Source organism: Puma concolor, chromosome B4 (assembly GCF_028749965.1).
Source record: "Puma concolor isolate L17-30 chromosome B4, mPumCon1.1.hap2, whole genome shotgun sequence".
NCBI lineage: Eukaryota > Metazoa > Chordata > Mammalia > Carnivora > Felidae > Puma > Puma concolor.
The window spans coordinates 53,671,657-53,688,757 of record NC_141673.1 but is presented as its reverse complement, the minus strand read 5'-3'; positions in this window follow the sequence as shown (position 1 = coordinate 53,688,757).

Sequence of the window (17,101 nt, the reverse complement as noted above, 5' to 3'; positions counted from 1 at the left end):
AGCAACAGTTATTCCCCTTCCCAAATTTCTAAAATCTTGGGGGCCATTTTGTCCCCACCAGTCTTGTCATGTTCTACTTAAGTTTAACTGATTTGGGGAAACTCATTCTACAAACTAATACTTCTATTTCAGCTCCCAACTTTGCACTTCCTTTTATCATTTATTAACTCAACAAATGTTCAATGAGCATCTATTCAGTACTGGCCTTTTATGTGAACTCTATTGGTTGTGCTTGTGTATGTCAACTCTAATAAATTATTTTCTGGAGGAATTCATAGACTAAGCATAAGCATTACATGTAGCATCTCTGCAATTTTTTTCTGAATATTTTATTGCTTTTTCTTAGTATATTGTCCACTGGTTGTAACCCAGGGCAATCTCAGGCAAACCACCAATCCTCCAGACCTCTATGGATTGATTCCTTTATTTGAAACTGAGGACCCAGTTGTGTTATAAGTCTCCTTCTAGATCAAACACGTAGTGATTTGTTTCCAAAGAGTGTTGTGTAAATTGAATTTGAGAAAGATCAAATAAAAATTTAAACCAAATACATAAATTACATTAGGAGACCTCTGTTATAAATCCTATTGTGAAGTGAATCTTCTGTTTTGTAAAAAAACAAAAAATAGTTCTTTATTTTTATCCAACTTTTGGGTGTTGTTGTTGTTGTTTGTTTGTTTGTTTTTCTTCTATACAAGGCCAAGGAATTGTGATGATGAATGTAAGCAGGAAACCAGGGAAGTTGTCAAGACAGAAAGTCAGTCACAGGAAAGACACAATCATCAGAGTTTAGCCACAGAGTTAAAGCTACATAATAGCCAGGGTAACTTTGTCAACAATTTATCCAAAAAAGTTTTACCGATATTTACCATGTTCAAAATAGTGTGTAAGAAGCTGAGGAATATAGCAGGTCCAGCCATCAGGAAGCTTCCAGCCAGGGATACAGATATTAATTAGGGAAGAGAGAACAGGCAGTGGAAATTCTTGAGAAAAAAAAAAGAGGAAGGATTATTTGTCAGAACAAAACGAAAGCCTGTGTGACTGTAGCTCTGTATCAGGATGAGGCTGGAGAGGTGGGCAGGAGCAAATCATGTGGTCTCATGGGTCACTTTAAAAATACTGGGTTTTATCTACAAGAAAGGGAAGAAGTTGAGGTATTTTAACAAGGGATACACATAATCATATATGTGTCTTTTAAAAAGAATATTCTGGCTTTATGGGCAAATGGAGAGAGGAGGGAAGAAACAAGTGCAGAGGTACCAGTTAGGAGAGCATTGCAGATAGACTGATTGGATGGTGGCTAGAGTATGGTGAGGAAGAAGAAAGGTAGCCGATTCTGGTCTTGAGAATGAGTTTGGAAGTGCTGGCATAATGAAGCCCTGCTGCCTGGAATGATTATTCTTGGCCATCCGTGCCAGGACCTAGCCTCAGACAAATGGGGCACAGGGCAACACAGCCAGGAAACAGACTCACAGAAGCCTTCTGAATGAGCCACTTCCTTTACAAATGAGGGAGCCAACCCAATTTATTCCTTCTTCCACTAGATAGCTTGTTAAATAGTTAGTAACTTTTTAGTTCTACAGTTAATTTAAGAGAATGACTCCTGCAAATAATTCCATCAGGCTATGTTTGGGGTCAGAAAGTTGCCATATAAAGCCAAGGCAATGTTTTTTTCTTCTTTTTTCAAGTTTTTATTTAAATTCCAGTTCGTTAACATACAGTGCAACACTAGTTTCAGGTGTAGAATTCAGTGATTCATCACCCACATACAAAACCCAGGGCTTATCACAAGTGGCCTCCTTAATACCCATCACCTATTTAGCTCATCCCCCTTCCCACTTCCCCTCTAGTAACCGTCAATTTGTTCCCTGTAGTTAAGATCTGTTTCTTGGTTTGCCTCTCCTTTCCCCGCCCCTACGTCCATGGTTTTGTTTCTTAAATTCCACACACAAAAGCAAATGGTATTTGTCTTTCTCTGACTTATTTCACTCAGCATAATACTTTCTGGTTCCATCCACATCGTTGCAAATGACAAGATTTCATTCTTTTTTATGGCTAAGTAATATTCCATTGCATATATATACCATGCCTTCTTTATCCATTCATGAGTTGATGGAAATTTGGGCTCTTTCCATAATTTGGCTATTGTTGATGGCAAACTATTTTTCTGTGTGACATTTCTCCCTCCTACAGATGCTTTTTATTGCTTTATTAGGTAACTGCTGTATATGAGCCAACATAGGTAAAGGGGAAAATATCTACTGACTATTCAGAAAGACCGTAATACATTTCCCTTCTCTTCTGAGACACAGATTAGAATGTAATGAAACAAAGAATCAGCTGGGAGATCATGTAAAATGTAAAGGGAGAATTGGCTTTGGATCTCTTTCTGAGAGAAAGAAATTAAATTACACAGAGTATGGTTTTAAGGTAAATGTGTAGACTTTCCTTCAAGATAGGACCTGTTGTGGAAGAATTAATTTACTCCTTGTTAAGCTTAATTATTATAGGCAGTATTTGTATGTAAGTATATGGTTAGATGCATAGACTAGTGCAGGTTCATGCTTTCTTATTGTCAGGTAATTATTCCAGGTATAATTTGCTTATTTTTTTCAGAATTGCTTAATAAAATGAGTGCACTGACTGAGAAAACATAACTAATTTGACCCTATGACTCATTTAGGCAATTTGCCACTAGAATTGAGTTCCAAATCAAGATATACAAATTATTTATTTCACTAATTAAATAAGAATTCTGTTCCAATATCCTGGCAAGTTTAGTTGAAGGCTTACTTCTGTTTCTCATACACACAGTCACCGTAATGCCATACGAAGGCATCTGTCTCCAGGTGTAACAGACACACTGGGGGACGAGCGTGGTTCAGAGGAGGAGCTGAGTCCTAGGCTCTAATCTTACCTCTAACTTAGGAGCTGTGTGACTTTGGCCAATTACCTTGATCAGGTTGCACCTCAGTTTCTTCTTACTAAAATCAGGTGTTTCTTGCCTGTCCAACTAATTCATAGTGTGGCAAAGGCCAACTCAATAATATTTTCAGTTCAGAAGAAGATACTATTTATTGAAAGTGAGAAGTGCCGTAGAAAGGCATTAGCGTGTGGGGTACCAATGTTGGAGAAAAGGCAAAGTGGATGTTGAATTTTCCTTCTTTAAACTCCATCCGGTAGCATGTTAACGGGCACGAGAATGTCAGGTCAGAGCGGTGGTTTGGGAATTTAGAGCATATATATTAGGAAAAGTTTTTGTCGACTTTAATCATCATTGAATCCATGGGGTACTCTGACTGTGGGAAAATAAATTTTTAGGCATACAGACAGCAAAGTTGTTTTATAATTTTCATTAAAAGATGTCAGCGCTAAAGGAAAGAGGGTACTTCGTCACTCTAATTCGCTGAAACAGTTTTCATAAAGTGTATTTGACAGGACAAGAGTTCTGTAAAAAATTCTGCGAGATAAAATGTCAGTGATCAAATAAGTTTGAGATAATCAGGAAATCTGATGGCACTTTAAAAGTTCTGAGAGGGGCACCTGGGTGGCTCAGTAGGTTGAGCGTCCGACTTCGGCTCAGGTCATGATCTCGCAGTCCGTCAGTTCACGCCCCATGTCAGGCTCTGTGCTGACAGCTCAGAGCCTGGAGCCTGCTTCGGATTCTGTGTCTCCCTCTCTCTGCCCCTTCCCTGCTCATGCTCTGTCTCTCTCTGTCTCTCAAAAAAATGAATAAACGTTAAAACGTTAAAAAAATTAAAAAAAAATTCTGAGGTATCCCATAATATATTCTTATAAATGTATAAAAATCCATGTACTCATGAAGGTGTATTTATAATGTTCATATTGATATAAAAAGGCATCCATTTTCTGAATGGGTTTTCTCATGTCCCTCAATTTGCCCATCACTTCACCGGGCCTCTCCTATTTCTTAGTCTTCAGCTGGAAAGCAAGACCTGGGCAGAGCCCCCAAAACATTTATTAATGTGCTTTCATGGTGTGTGTGTGGGGGGGGGGGAGGGACAGTTAACAAAAAACTGATTAAAAGAATATGCAAATCGGTTTTCCTACAAACTGGCTTTTAATAAATTGCTGTGCCTTCCGAAATAGCACCCGTGGGCGCTCCCGCGTGGCATGGGAAGGAGCCAGCTCCTGTAGTGTCTCCGATGGCTGAGACCTGAAGTAACCTGATGGCGGAGGCTGGGAACGTGGACAGCCAAAGCCAAGGGTTGGATGAAGGATGAGCCTGAGGTTGGGAGCATCTGAGTGCCAGTGAGAGCAATGGTGGAGGCACAGTTTGTCAGCAAGGAGGCTGGGGTCCCTCACCACACAGAATCTATCAGCTACAGACCATTAGCAGGCAACCCATCAAGGGCTATATGGAGAGGCGAGGAAAGATTAATTAAACTTTAACCAGAAGCCAGTAGGAACTAGCAAGGAAAGAGGAGAGTCCCCTTTTCCCAAAGCCTAACTCTTTGAACCTAGCCATCCTCTTGGGAAGGAGGGGGGCGGGGATTCTTTGAGAGAACAGAATGATTGTTGATAGGAAATTTGAACTTTGAATTAACAGAATATTTACCTAAAAGGTGGGTTAATCCGATAAACCAAAAAGTCCACCAGCATACTTACATTGATATTAAAGGAAAAGTAGCAGCTTTAAGCTGCTTAATGCCAAAGGGTATTTCCTGGCATAGAGCTTCAAATATTACAAGCCTAGAATAAATATTTGCTGACTTTTTGATAAAAGAGCTCAAAATTAATTTCTAGATCCAGAAGGCAGCCAGTTACTTTTGTTCAGGATGACTCTTTCTTAGCCACCAAGACAAATATTTTAAGAAACTTCAGTGTGGCTTTCGCACATGACATTCTTTGAAGCGATGTTAGACAATACATTTTTGACATTAAGTAAAGAACATTTCTTCGATATCGCAACCCTCATGTTATAGACCAATCTGCCCCTTGGATTATCTGTAGATTAAAAACGAAACACCCAGCATCCCTAATGTAATAATACTTAAAACACCTTATAGAACTAAGAGGGTAATCTCGTAGATATGAAAATCAAGGAGCCGAAAAGTTTAGTATTTTTGTGCTTTTAAAAAATATTTGATTTATTTTTATTATCTGAAAATATTTATAGACAAAGAGGTTTAAAACTCAGCTATTTAAACCCTCTGTATTTTTAAAATTAAGGTGCAGTTAACACACAGTACTACATCAGTTTCAGGTGTGCAGCATAGTGATTCCACATTATGCTATGCTCACCACAAGTGTAGCTACCGTCTGTCACTGTACAACCAAACCTATTACGATATCAATGACTGTATTCCCTCTGCTGTGCCTTTTATTCCCTTATTCGTTCCTCAGTCCCCTTCTTCCATTTTGTCCATCCTCCCACCCTCCTCCCCTCTGGCAACCATCAGTTTGTTCTCTGTATTTAGGAACCTGTTCTGCTTTTTGTTTGTTCATCTGTTTTGTTTTGTTTTTTTGGATTCTACATATAAGGGAAATAATATGGTATTTGTCTTTCTATGTATGACATATGTCTCTTAGCATAACACACTCTAGGACCATCCATGTTGTCACAAATGACAAGATCTCATTCTTTTTCATGGCTGAGTAGTATCCCATTATAAATATAAATATAAATATAAATATAAATATAAATATAAATATAAATATAAATATAAATTATATATGTGTGTGTGTGTGTGTGTATATATATATATATCATATATCACTTCTTTATCCATTCTTCTACCAATAAACACTCAGGTAGCTTCCATATCTCTGCTATTGTAAAATAATGCTTCGGTAAGCATAGGGGTGCACATATCTTTTCAAATTAGTGTTTTTATTTTCCTTGGGTAAATGCCCAGTAGTGGAATTTTGGGGTCAAAAACCGTAAAAGATGGGGCGCCTAGGTGTCTCAGTTGGTTAAGCGCCCAACTTCGACTCAGGTCATGATCTCACAGTTTGTGAGTTTGAGCCCCGCATCGGGCTCTGTGCTGACAGCTCAGAGCCTGGAGCCTCCTTTGAATTGTGTCTCATTCTCTCTCTGCCCCTCCCCCACTTGTGCTCTGTCTCTCTCTGTCTCTCTCTCTCTCTCAAAAATAAATAAAAATGTAAAAAAAAAAAAAAAAAGCAATTAAAAAACAACAACCATAAAAGACTCTTAAATACAGAGAACAAACTGAGGGTTATGGGAGGGGGGTGGGGGGGAGGGCTAAATGGGTGATAGGCATTAAGAAGGGCACTTGTTGAGATGAGCACTGGGTGTTGTATGTAAGTGATGAAACACTGGTTTCTACTCCTGAAAACAGTTACTACACTGTATGTTAACTAACTTGAATGAAAAAAAATTTTCTTTTATTGTCTTATTTATTTTTGAAAGAGAGAGAGAGAGACAGAGCATGAGCATGGGAGGGGAAGAGAGGGAGGGAGACACAGAATCTGAAGCAGGATCCATACTCTGAGCTGTCAGCACAGAGCCCGACATGGGACTCGAACTCATGGACCACAAGATCATGACCTGAACCAAAGTCAGGCCCTTAACCGACTGAGCCACACAGGGATCCCATTCACTAACTTGAATTTAAATAAATATATAATTTTTTAATTTTTGAGAAACCTCCATACTGTTTTGCATAGTGGCTGCACCAATTTGCATTCTCATCAATAGTATTTGGGGGTTGCTTTTTTTCTACATTCTTGCCAACACTTGTTATTTCTTGAATTTTTGGTTCTAGCCATCTGACAGTATAAGGTGATATTTCATTGTAGTTTTGATATGCCTTTCTCTGATGATTAGTGATGTTTGAACACCTTTTCATGTGTCTGTTGGCCATCTGTAAGTCTTCTTTGGAAAATGTCTATTCGGGTCCTCTGCCCATTTTTAATAGGATTATTTGTTTTTCGGTGTTGAGTTGTACAAGTTATTTAAATATTCTGTATGTTAGCTCCTTATTGGATATATCATTTACAAATGTCTTTTCCCATTCAGTTTCCTTTTTGTTTTGTTGATGGTTTCCTTTCCTCTGCAAAAGCTTTTTATTTTGGTGTAGTCTCAATAGTTCATTTTTGCTTTTGTTTCCCTTGCCTGAGGAGACATATCTAGAAAAATGTTGCTAAAGCCAATGTCATTGAGATTACTGCCTATGCTTTCTTTTAGCAGTTTTATGGTTTTGCATCTCAAATTTAAGTCGTCTATCCATTTTGATTTTATTTTTGTATATGGTGTAAGAAAGTGGTCCAGTCTCACTCTTTTGCATGTAGCTAGCTCCAGTTTTCCCAGCACCATTTGTTGAAAAGCCTGTCTTTTCCCCATTGTATATGCTTGCTTCTAGCATTTTTTGTTCTCAACTAAAAAAACCAAAAGATGCATTCATTATGACTATGGGTTTTTACTGGCCATAGAGACTAAATACTGCCTGTGAGTTCTGTTTTCTAGTGATGTTCCACATATCAATGGCAGATTGTTAAGTGCTACTCAGTTGCTTAAGGATGTACTCTTACATAACTGGGATTTTTTACCATCTTCTAAAATTTCCTACCATGAATAGTTACCATGTGCTATTATTACCAAAGTGATTTGGCAAACAGCTGTCTCTTGAAGTTTGCATCTGTTTACTTTTACCCTGTGTATCTCAGCTGTATGTGGTTCCTCTCAAATTCCCAAGTTTGCAACATTGCCAATGGCGGTGTTCTGCCTGTATAACTGAAGCCAGTTTGGAATTTCTAAAGCTTCTATCTTTCCAACACACTAAAGGTGAAAATAGGGAATAACTAGGTTGCAATAAGCCAAGAGATTGTCAACCCTGGCTGTCCATTAGAAGCTTTTGAGACTACAGATGATTATAATGTGTAGCTGCAGTTAAAAATTGTAGTCTAAATGGATCTACTCCAAGGAGAAATCTGTCAGACAAACGCTGAGCTGCAAGGGGATACAAATCCTTGTATCTTTCTTCCTCTGTGCACATCTTTCACATTCTAGTTCTTGCCTCTGCCCCACCAGGAAATGTGTGTGTGTGTGTGTGTGTGTGTGTGTGTATTTGTTTTTGTCTTTCTTAGTTGTTTTTTGTTTGTGTTTTTGTTTTTGTTTTAGATGGAGAAAACTTTTCTAATGTGTGCCTCTGTATAGGTATGTTTTCTTCAGGGACAGAGGAAAGAGAGATGGTGAAGAATGAGGGTAGAAGCATGGTGGGTGAGTAGGGACAATATCATAATAGCCGAATGGGCTGAAGTCTTCATCTATCTACTTGACATCAGAGGATGATGATTTCAAAGGGATAGCAAGGTGTGTAAATCTGAAAAGCCAAGGATAAAATGGGAAGACAAGGTAGTTGTGACCTAGTAGGTGGGGACTAAAGGCATCCTGAAGTAAAAGAGGTCACCAGGGTCCTGGGATGCACTGAGGAAGACTTAGACGTGATTTTCTTTCAAAACCTCCACATGGCCCTGGGCAGATCATTACTTGGAGCACTGAAACTAGGGTTAGAAAAACACCTGCTGCCTAGAGTGGTAGGGGTAAATTAGGAGAGTTCTGGAGGCTTGACTGGGGGATGCAGAGGAGTATCCAGCCACTGAGTCCCCTGATCTCACCCCTTCCTCCACCTCCTGCCACACTATAGTTAGGGCATTAAAGTTTTGGAAAAGAGCAATGGGTGGGTGAAAGAACAGGATGGTTTTCTGAAGGGAAAATGACCTCCCCTCCCTGTCCACTTAAAGTCTCCAGGCGTGGGTTAGCAGGGCCTGTGTTCTACTCTCCTGCTCCATTGCCAGGCTGAGTGGCTGATACCCCCAAAGGCAAATGAGCTCTCAGAAATAATAACCAGACATATGAGTAACACAAATACTTCACAGAAGAGATAATAAATGAATGTTTTATGTTAGATGAGGATTAATGAAACAGAATGAAGGAAATTTGAAACATAATAAATTTCCTCCAAGAGGTAAAAGAGAGACAAGAACATGCAGTTATAGGAAGAGCCAATTGGAAATAATGGGTATGAAAAACATTGTAGTGACATAAAGAATTGAAAAGATGAGCTAAATATTACAAAAAATATTACTCAAGCATGGTTATGAGCTGGTCTAAGAATTCTGCCAAAGGACATGTGAAGGAAAAAAGAGAACATATTTTCTTAATGAAGAGTTAACAAACAAGGTGACGAAAGAAGGAGTATGAAGATGTATATATTATAATACAGGAAATATGAAAAGAAATTAAGAGCCAAACATATCCAGAATCAAATGGGGTAGAAAAAGAAACACCTCATATAAACAGATGCTTATGAAATTTAAAAACATCAAAGAGAACATTCTTAAAGCTTCCAGAAAAAAAGAGCAAAACACTTGTAAGGAAGACAAAATAAGACTGATATAAAATTTTGGAAGAGAAACACAGGAAAGAAGAAGATAATGAAGTAATATTTCCTAGGTGCTGAAATACTTTGAACTGAGAATTTTATATCCTGTTAAATGATTATTTAAAGTGAATATCAAGATATTCTCAGATACATAAGTCTCAGAAGGTCTTCCAGGGAAAGATGAAAGCATTTTTGTAGGAAGTACAGCAGCAGCAGAGAGAAATTAATCCAGGAAGATTATCGGCAATATATGGGAAAGAGAAGATGAATAATAAATAATTTAGTGAAGATTAACAGAGGCCACAGAATATATTCCTGACATTCCAGAACTATCCATGAGACAGAAAGAGTTGGGGGTAGGGAGAGGGTGCTAAATCACTTGTCTTCTTGGAGGGGAAGATAGAGGCATTAAGTTTAAGAAATTAATCTTTAAACAAGTGGAAGAAACTTTTATCCCTACAAAGGAAGGTAGAAAGGAGAAAATACAGATAAATAGAAAATAGAAATCAATATGATAGAAATAAGTTCTGATATAATGGTAAAAATGCCAAGCACAAACAATGGTTTAAAACACAGAGGATTTCAGGGTGCCTGGGTGTCAGAGTCGGTTAAATGTCCAACTCTTGATCTCAGCTCAGGTCATGATCTTGTGGTTTGTGAGTTTGAGCCCCACATCGGTCTCTGCACTGATGGTGTGGAGCCTGCTTGGGATTCTGTCTGTCCTTCTCTCTGCCCTCCTGCACATGTGCTCTTTCTCTCTCTCTCTCTCTCTCTCTCAAATAAACATAAAATAGTTAAAACACAGAGGGTTACTTTTCGATGGCTGAGTAATATATAGATATATATCACATCTTCTTTATCCATTCATCAGTCAATAGACATTTGGGCTCTCTCCATAGCTTGGCTATTGTTGATTATGATGCTATAAACATTAGGGTGCATGTGCCACTTCAAATCAGCATTTTTGTATCCTTTAGGTAAATACCTGGTGGTGCAATTGCTGGGTCATGGGGTAGTTCTATTTTTAACTTTTTGAGTTGTTCTCCAGAGTGGCTGCATCAGTGTGCGTTCCCACCAACAGCATAAAGGAATTCCCCTTTCTTTGCATCCTTGCCAGTATCTGTTGTTTTTAGTGTTGTTAATTCTAAACATTCTGACAGCTATGAGGTGGTATCTCATCATGGTTTTGATTTGTATTTCCATGGCGATGATTGATATTGAGCATCTTTTCATGTGTCTGTTAGCCATCTGGATATCTTCTTTGGAAAAATGTCTGTTCATGCCTTCTGCCCATTTCTTAAAATTTTTTTAAATCTTTTTATTATTTTTTTTTAATTTTTGAGAGAGAGAGAGAGAAAGAGAGAGAGAGAAACAAAGCATAAGTGGGGGAGGGGCAGAGAGAGAGAGAGAGAGAGAGAGAGACAGGATCTGAAGCAGGCTCCAGGCTCTGAGCTGTCAGCACAGAGCCTGATGTGGGGCTCAAACTCACAAACTACAAGATCATGACCTGAGCCAAAGTCAGAGTTTAACCGACTGAGCCACCCAGGCACCTCTCTTCTGCCCATTTCTTAACTGGATTTGTTTTTTGGGGTATTGAGTTTGATATTTTCTTTGTAGATTTTGGATACTAACTCTTTTTATCAGATATGTCATTTACTACTATCTTCTCTTATTCCATGGGCTGTCTTTTAGTTTTGTTGATTGTTTCCTTTGCTGCACTTGATGAAGTCCTGATAGTTCATTTTTGCTTTTGTTTCCCTTGCCTCTTGGGATATGACTAGTAAGAATGTGCAACAGCCAAAATTTAAGAGATTGCTGCCTGTGTTTTCCTCTAGATTTTGATTATTTCCTGTCTCACATTTAGGTCTTTCATCCATCCATGGAATATTACTCAGCCATCAAAAACAATGAAGTTTTGCTATTTGCAATGATGTGGATGGAGCTAGAATGTATTATACTAAGCAAAAGAAGTCAGAGGAAGACAAATATCATATGATTTCACTCATATGTGGAATTTAAGAAACAAAACAGATGAACATAGGGGAAGGGGGAAAAAAAGAGAGGGAAGCAAACCATAAGAGACTCTTGACTATAGGGAACAAACAGATGGAGGGAGTGAGGGAGGGTGGTGGGGAGAGGATGGGCTAAATGGGTGTTGGGTATTAAGGAAAACACTTGTTGGTTGAGCATTGGGTGTTACATGTAAGTGATAAATCACTAAATTCTACACCTGAAACCAATTTTACCACATATCTTAGCTAACTAGAATTTAAATAAAACTTTGAAATAGAAAAAAAAACCCACAAAGGGTTTCAGGTCAGAAAAAATAAAGAACCAACAGTTATAATCTGTACTTAAAACAAGGTCACAGATCATTGGAATAAATAGATGGAAAAAGACATCACAAAAATATGAGTTAGAATTTTGTGTCAGATAAAGTAAAATTCAGGGACTAAAAAATGAAGAAAAACCAAGAGTTATTGAAAATGGTTAAAAAGATAAGAACACATTGGGGCACCTGGGTGACTCAGTTGGTGAAGTGTCCAACTTTGGCTCAGGTCACGGTCTCATGGTTCATGAGTTCAAGCCCTGAATCGGGCTCTGTGCTGACAGCTCAGAGCCTGGAGCCTGCTTCAGATTCTGTGTCTCCCTCTCTCTCTGGCCCTTCCCCTCTCGAGCTCTGGCTCTCTCTCTCTCAAAAATAAATAAACATTAAAAAAATTTTTTTAATTGAAAAAAGATAAGAACACATAAAATCATTAACATATTCTTAAACACATAAATCATAACTACTAGGAGAAAGAGATAAATCAATAATTATAGGGGTGCCTGGTGGCTCAGTTGATTAAGCATCTGACTCTTGATTTAGGTTCAGGTCATAATCTCACGGTTCATCATATGGATCCCCATGTCAAGCTCTGTGTTGACAGTGTGGAGCCTGATTGGTATTTTCTCTCTTCCTCTCTCTCTGCCCCTCCCCTATCCCCTTGTAGTTGTTTTTGTGCACAAATGGAACAATTGCAAAGAATAAATCATAAGCAAAACCACAAGGGACATATCAATAATGTCCAAAGAATTAACATTATACAACTACAATTCAATAAAATCAGAACTTAATAGCAAAAATCCAGCTAATAAAATCCCACAATTTTGAAAACTAAAAGCTAAACAAAACAAAAAAATCACAGTACTGTGGAGCTTGGAGTTATAGAAGAAATCATTATAGAAATAATGAAATATTTAGATTCAAATGACAAAGTAGTACATGCCACACTGTGTGTGACAAAGCCAGAGCAGTGCTTAGAGGGAAAATTACAAAGCTTTTAACAAATCGTTCTGTGAAGGAATTAATAAAATGCATAAATCTCTTGTAAGACCAAGCTATATAAGAAGAAAACATAAATAAAAAATAGAGTGTGAAAGAAGTGCCTGTTTGGCTCAGTCAGTTGGACGTCTGGTCTTGATTTTGGCTCAGGTCATGATCTCATGGTTCATGGGACTGAGCCCTGTAATGGGTTCTGCACTGACAGCACGGAGCTTGCTTGGGATTCTCTCTCTCTGTCCCTCCCCTGCTCTCTCACTCTCTCTCAAAATAAATAAATAAACTTTAAAAATAAATATAGTGTGAAAGCATGAAATAACTAGGCAAAACAAATATCTAAAATTTGATTCAAAATTATAGACCTCTATTTGCAAAAAAAAAAAAAAAATTATAGCCTGTATGAAATATACAGATTTGTAGAAAAATAAGAGAACTCTAACTTTTCAATAATTACTATTAAAATATTATTATCTCTTTACTCACAATAAATTTCCACCATACTTTTTAAGAATTCAACAAATTTGGGGTGCCTGGGTGACTCAGTCAGTTAAGCATCTCACTTTGGCTCAGGTCATAATCTTGCGGTTCATGGGTTCAAGCCTCACATCAGGCTCTAAGCTGACAGTGCAGAGCCTACTTGGCATTCTCTCTTTTCCTCTCTCTCTGCCCCTCCCCCCCAAATAAAAAAATAAACATTAAAAAAAGAATTTAACAAACTCATTCTATTTTTTTTTAATTTTTTTTAACATTTATTTATTTTTGAGACAGAGAGAGACAGAGCATGAATGGGAGAGGATCAGAGAGAAAGGGAGACACAGAATCCGAAACAGGCTCCAGGCTTTGAGCGGTCAGCACAGAGCCTGACGCGGGGCTCGAACTCACGGACTGCGAGATCATGACCTGAGCTGAAGTCGGAAGCTTAACTGACTGAGCCACCCAGGCACCCCTAACAAACTCATTCTAAAGAGTATGTGGAAACACAAGAGTTCCTACAAAGTTAGTTTTGAAAATAAAGACCCAAGTTGGGAGATTTACCCATTAAGGCACAGTGCAAAGTCATAGAAATAAAAGCAGTAGTACTTATTCAGGAAGAGACAAACTAACAGAACAGAATAGGTAGGTCATAAATGGTTCCGTGTATATAATAGAAAAGCAGATAGAAAAATGAACAAAATATATGAAGAGATACTTTACAAGGGGGAAATAGCTAACATGTACATGAACAGATGTTCAAACTCATTAGTAATCAGAAAAATACATATTTAGATTATCTATAACACTCCACTTTCTTCCCATTTGTATGACAAAAATTAGAATGTGGATGATGCCAGATGTTCAAGATGTATATAGATAGGAGCTCTCATTCCCTATTAGAGGAAGTGTAAATGATTATAGCTATTCTAGAAAGAAATGTTAGAGAAACAAAATATGTTTATGCCTGATAGCCCAACAATCACCCTCTTGAGGTGTATATCAGAGACATCTCCCATAGGTCCACGTAAGGACAGATACGACAATGTTTGTCTTCACAATGTTCAAGGTAGTTGGTGTAGGAGGCAGCTTAGTTGTCGCTTAGTTTGGCAATATGGGTCAACAAGAATGTGGTAGATGTGTACTGTGGGATATCATGTGGTAGTTAAAAAAGAACTACCGGGGACACCTGGGTGCTTGGTTAGTTAAGTGTCCAACTTCAGCTCAGGTCACGATCTCACAGCTCATGAGTTTGAGCCCTGCATCAGGCTCTGTGCATAGCACAGAGCCTGAAGCCTGCTTCAGATTTTGTGTCTCCCTCTCTCTCTGCCCCTTGCACTCTGTCTCTGTCTCTGTATCTCACAAAAATAAATAAACATTAGAGAGAGAGAAAGAGAAAGAGAAGTACCAGAAGTACAAATGAGCTAATCAATGTTTAAAATAGGGTTGTTAACACAGTAAGAAACCTAAGAGATTTTTTTTTAAATTTATTTATTTATTTTGAGAGAGAGAAGGGTGGGAATAGCATGAGTAGAAGAGGGGCGCAGAGAGAGGAAGAGAGAGAGATGATCCCAAGCTGGCTCCACACTGTCAGCACAGATCCCAATACAGAGCTTGAACTCGGGAACCATGAGATCAGGACCTGAGCCGAAAGCAAGAGATGCTTAACCGACTGAGCCACCCAGGCTCCCCAGAAACCTAAGAGATTTTTAGGTCAGCAGTATAATGTACTCTTAAACACGCACCCAACCATAGCTACATAGTCTACTAGGATACATAAATGACACATATCAAGCAACTTAAAGCATGCCTATGAGTGGAAGGGAATGGAAGTGATATTTGAGAACAAGGGTGAGATTTATATTAAAATGAAACAGGGGAGAGTTCTCATCAAGGCTGAAAATGGTATTATGCTAGAAACAGTGGGGTGTGAGTGAGTAGTGAGCAATTCAATTCCCTTTGCCTGAGGTGCAATAATGGAATGCAGAGAGAGAGAGAGATTTACACACTTGTGTTTCCTAGTGGATGTCTTCACTGTGCTATAATTGTCACATGTAAGTGCACGGGGCTCTCTGTCTCTTGCCTGTCTGAGAAAGATGGTTATATCTTTATATCCTATAGTCAACCAGGATATTGGAACGTTTCCAAATTTGAGTTTGGGCTTCAAAAATGTGGCACACTCTTTTACTACTCAAAGCCAAAGTCACATGCTCTAAACCAGCTTCATCAAAGCTCTGCATTATTAGGTACAGCTACTATTAAAGTAGTATTTTGATCCCCCGTATCCAGTATCTATTGAGAAGCCTTGGAGATATGATTGTCAGGATATCCTGGCTCTCCAGCCAAATACCTTAAAATCCAACCCTGATAACTAATCCACAGTGTGCCAGGTACTTTGCATTATAAACTTTACTCACTTTCTCATTTTAATGCACCAACAAAACCATGAATCAACAAAGCCTTAACTGTGGCATTAACTGAGTGTCTTATCGAGTGTTCTTGGAAGCAAGCAACAGAAATGAACCCTGGCTAATTTATTCAGGAAAGGAACTTATTGGAAGTACATGAAGAAGGCTAGAGAACCAGGTTTTGAAGATAAGCAGGTGCCATTGGAGGCCGGGTGGTAGGAACTATAAAGAACAGCCTTGCTGGATGCTGTCTTGAGCATGATCTCCAGATATTACTGCTGAGAGGAATCACTACGTTCAATCCTGAGCACCATGACTTTGTAACATTTGCTTGAGATTTAAGCTCCACTGGGAGCACCAGTTGGCTGAGCACAGCTGCCAGGAGTGGGACAAGAGCAAGTATCATTATCTGCTTATTTTTGTAGCACAAATTTACCAACACCAAGACTTAGGCAATGAGAACATTCTCATAAATAGAAAGAGGAGTTTGGACATGGGTCAGCCGTATACAATCCCAATCAAACTCTAATGCACCAGGCACAGAAGCGTTAAGTCATTTGTCAAAGACACAAAGTAGTAGGTGACAGAAGTGGGTTTTGCATCTTTTTCTAGTAGCTCATGTTGCCTCATACATACTATAATGATGATGGAAATGAATCAAAACCATTGGGAAGTCCCTCAAAATCAAAATATGTTAGAATAAAAGCCATTATGATATTAAATACTTTCTGTTCCTGGGGCGCCTGGGTGGCACAGTCGGTTAAGCGTCCGACTTCAGCCAGGTCACGATCTCGCGGTCCGTGAGTTCGAGCCCCGCGTCGGGCTCTGGGCTGATGGCTCAGAGCCTGGAGCCTGTTTCCGATTCTGTGTCTCCCTCTCTCTCTGCCCCTCCCCCGTTCATGCTCTGTCTCTCTCTGTCCCAAAAATAAATAAACGTTGAAAAAAAAAATTAAAAAAAAAAATAATAAATACTTCCTGTTCCTGCCTCCCAATGCCTCCACATTCCCCATTGCTCTCATCTGAGATCCCACAATACTCCTACTTACCTGTATAATACCACTTTGCACATGACATTCAGATGCCTGTTTACACATCCCTCATTCCCACTAGACTGCCAAGTCTTCAAGGACAATGATCAACTATTATTTACCTGCGTATTACAGAACTAGACACGTGTTAGGCACTCAATGAAATTTTGTTGAATGAACAAGTTAATGAATGAACAATAGGAAGAATGACTATAGAAAACCACCTTGACTTAGAGATCGGGACATCAAGCCATTTGTTTTTCAAGAGAGGGAAAAAAGACATCCATATATGACCTGGGTGAGACCCCAAACTAAAAATAAAGAAAATTTTTGTATTTTTGCTTGAGTTCAACTGAGAAAACAGTTGCCCTTTGCTCTATGTTTGGGTGAATAGCAAGGCTCACAAGGACAGCTGCAAGGCATTTCAAATGATACTGGAAAAGATCCTATCACTTGAGTTGTTGTGAAAACATTGCTAGACGACCAGACAAAGCCTAAGCTAAA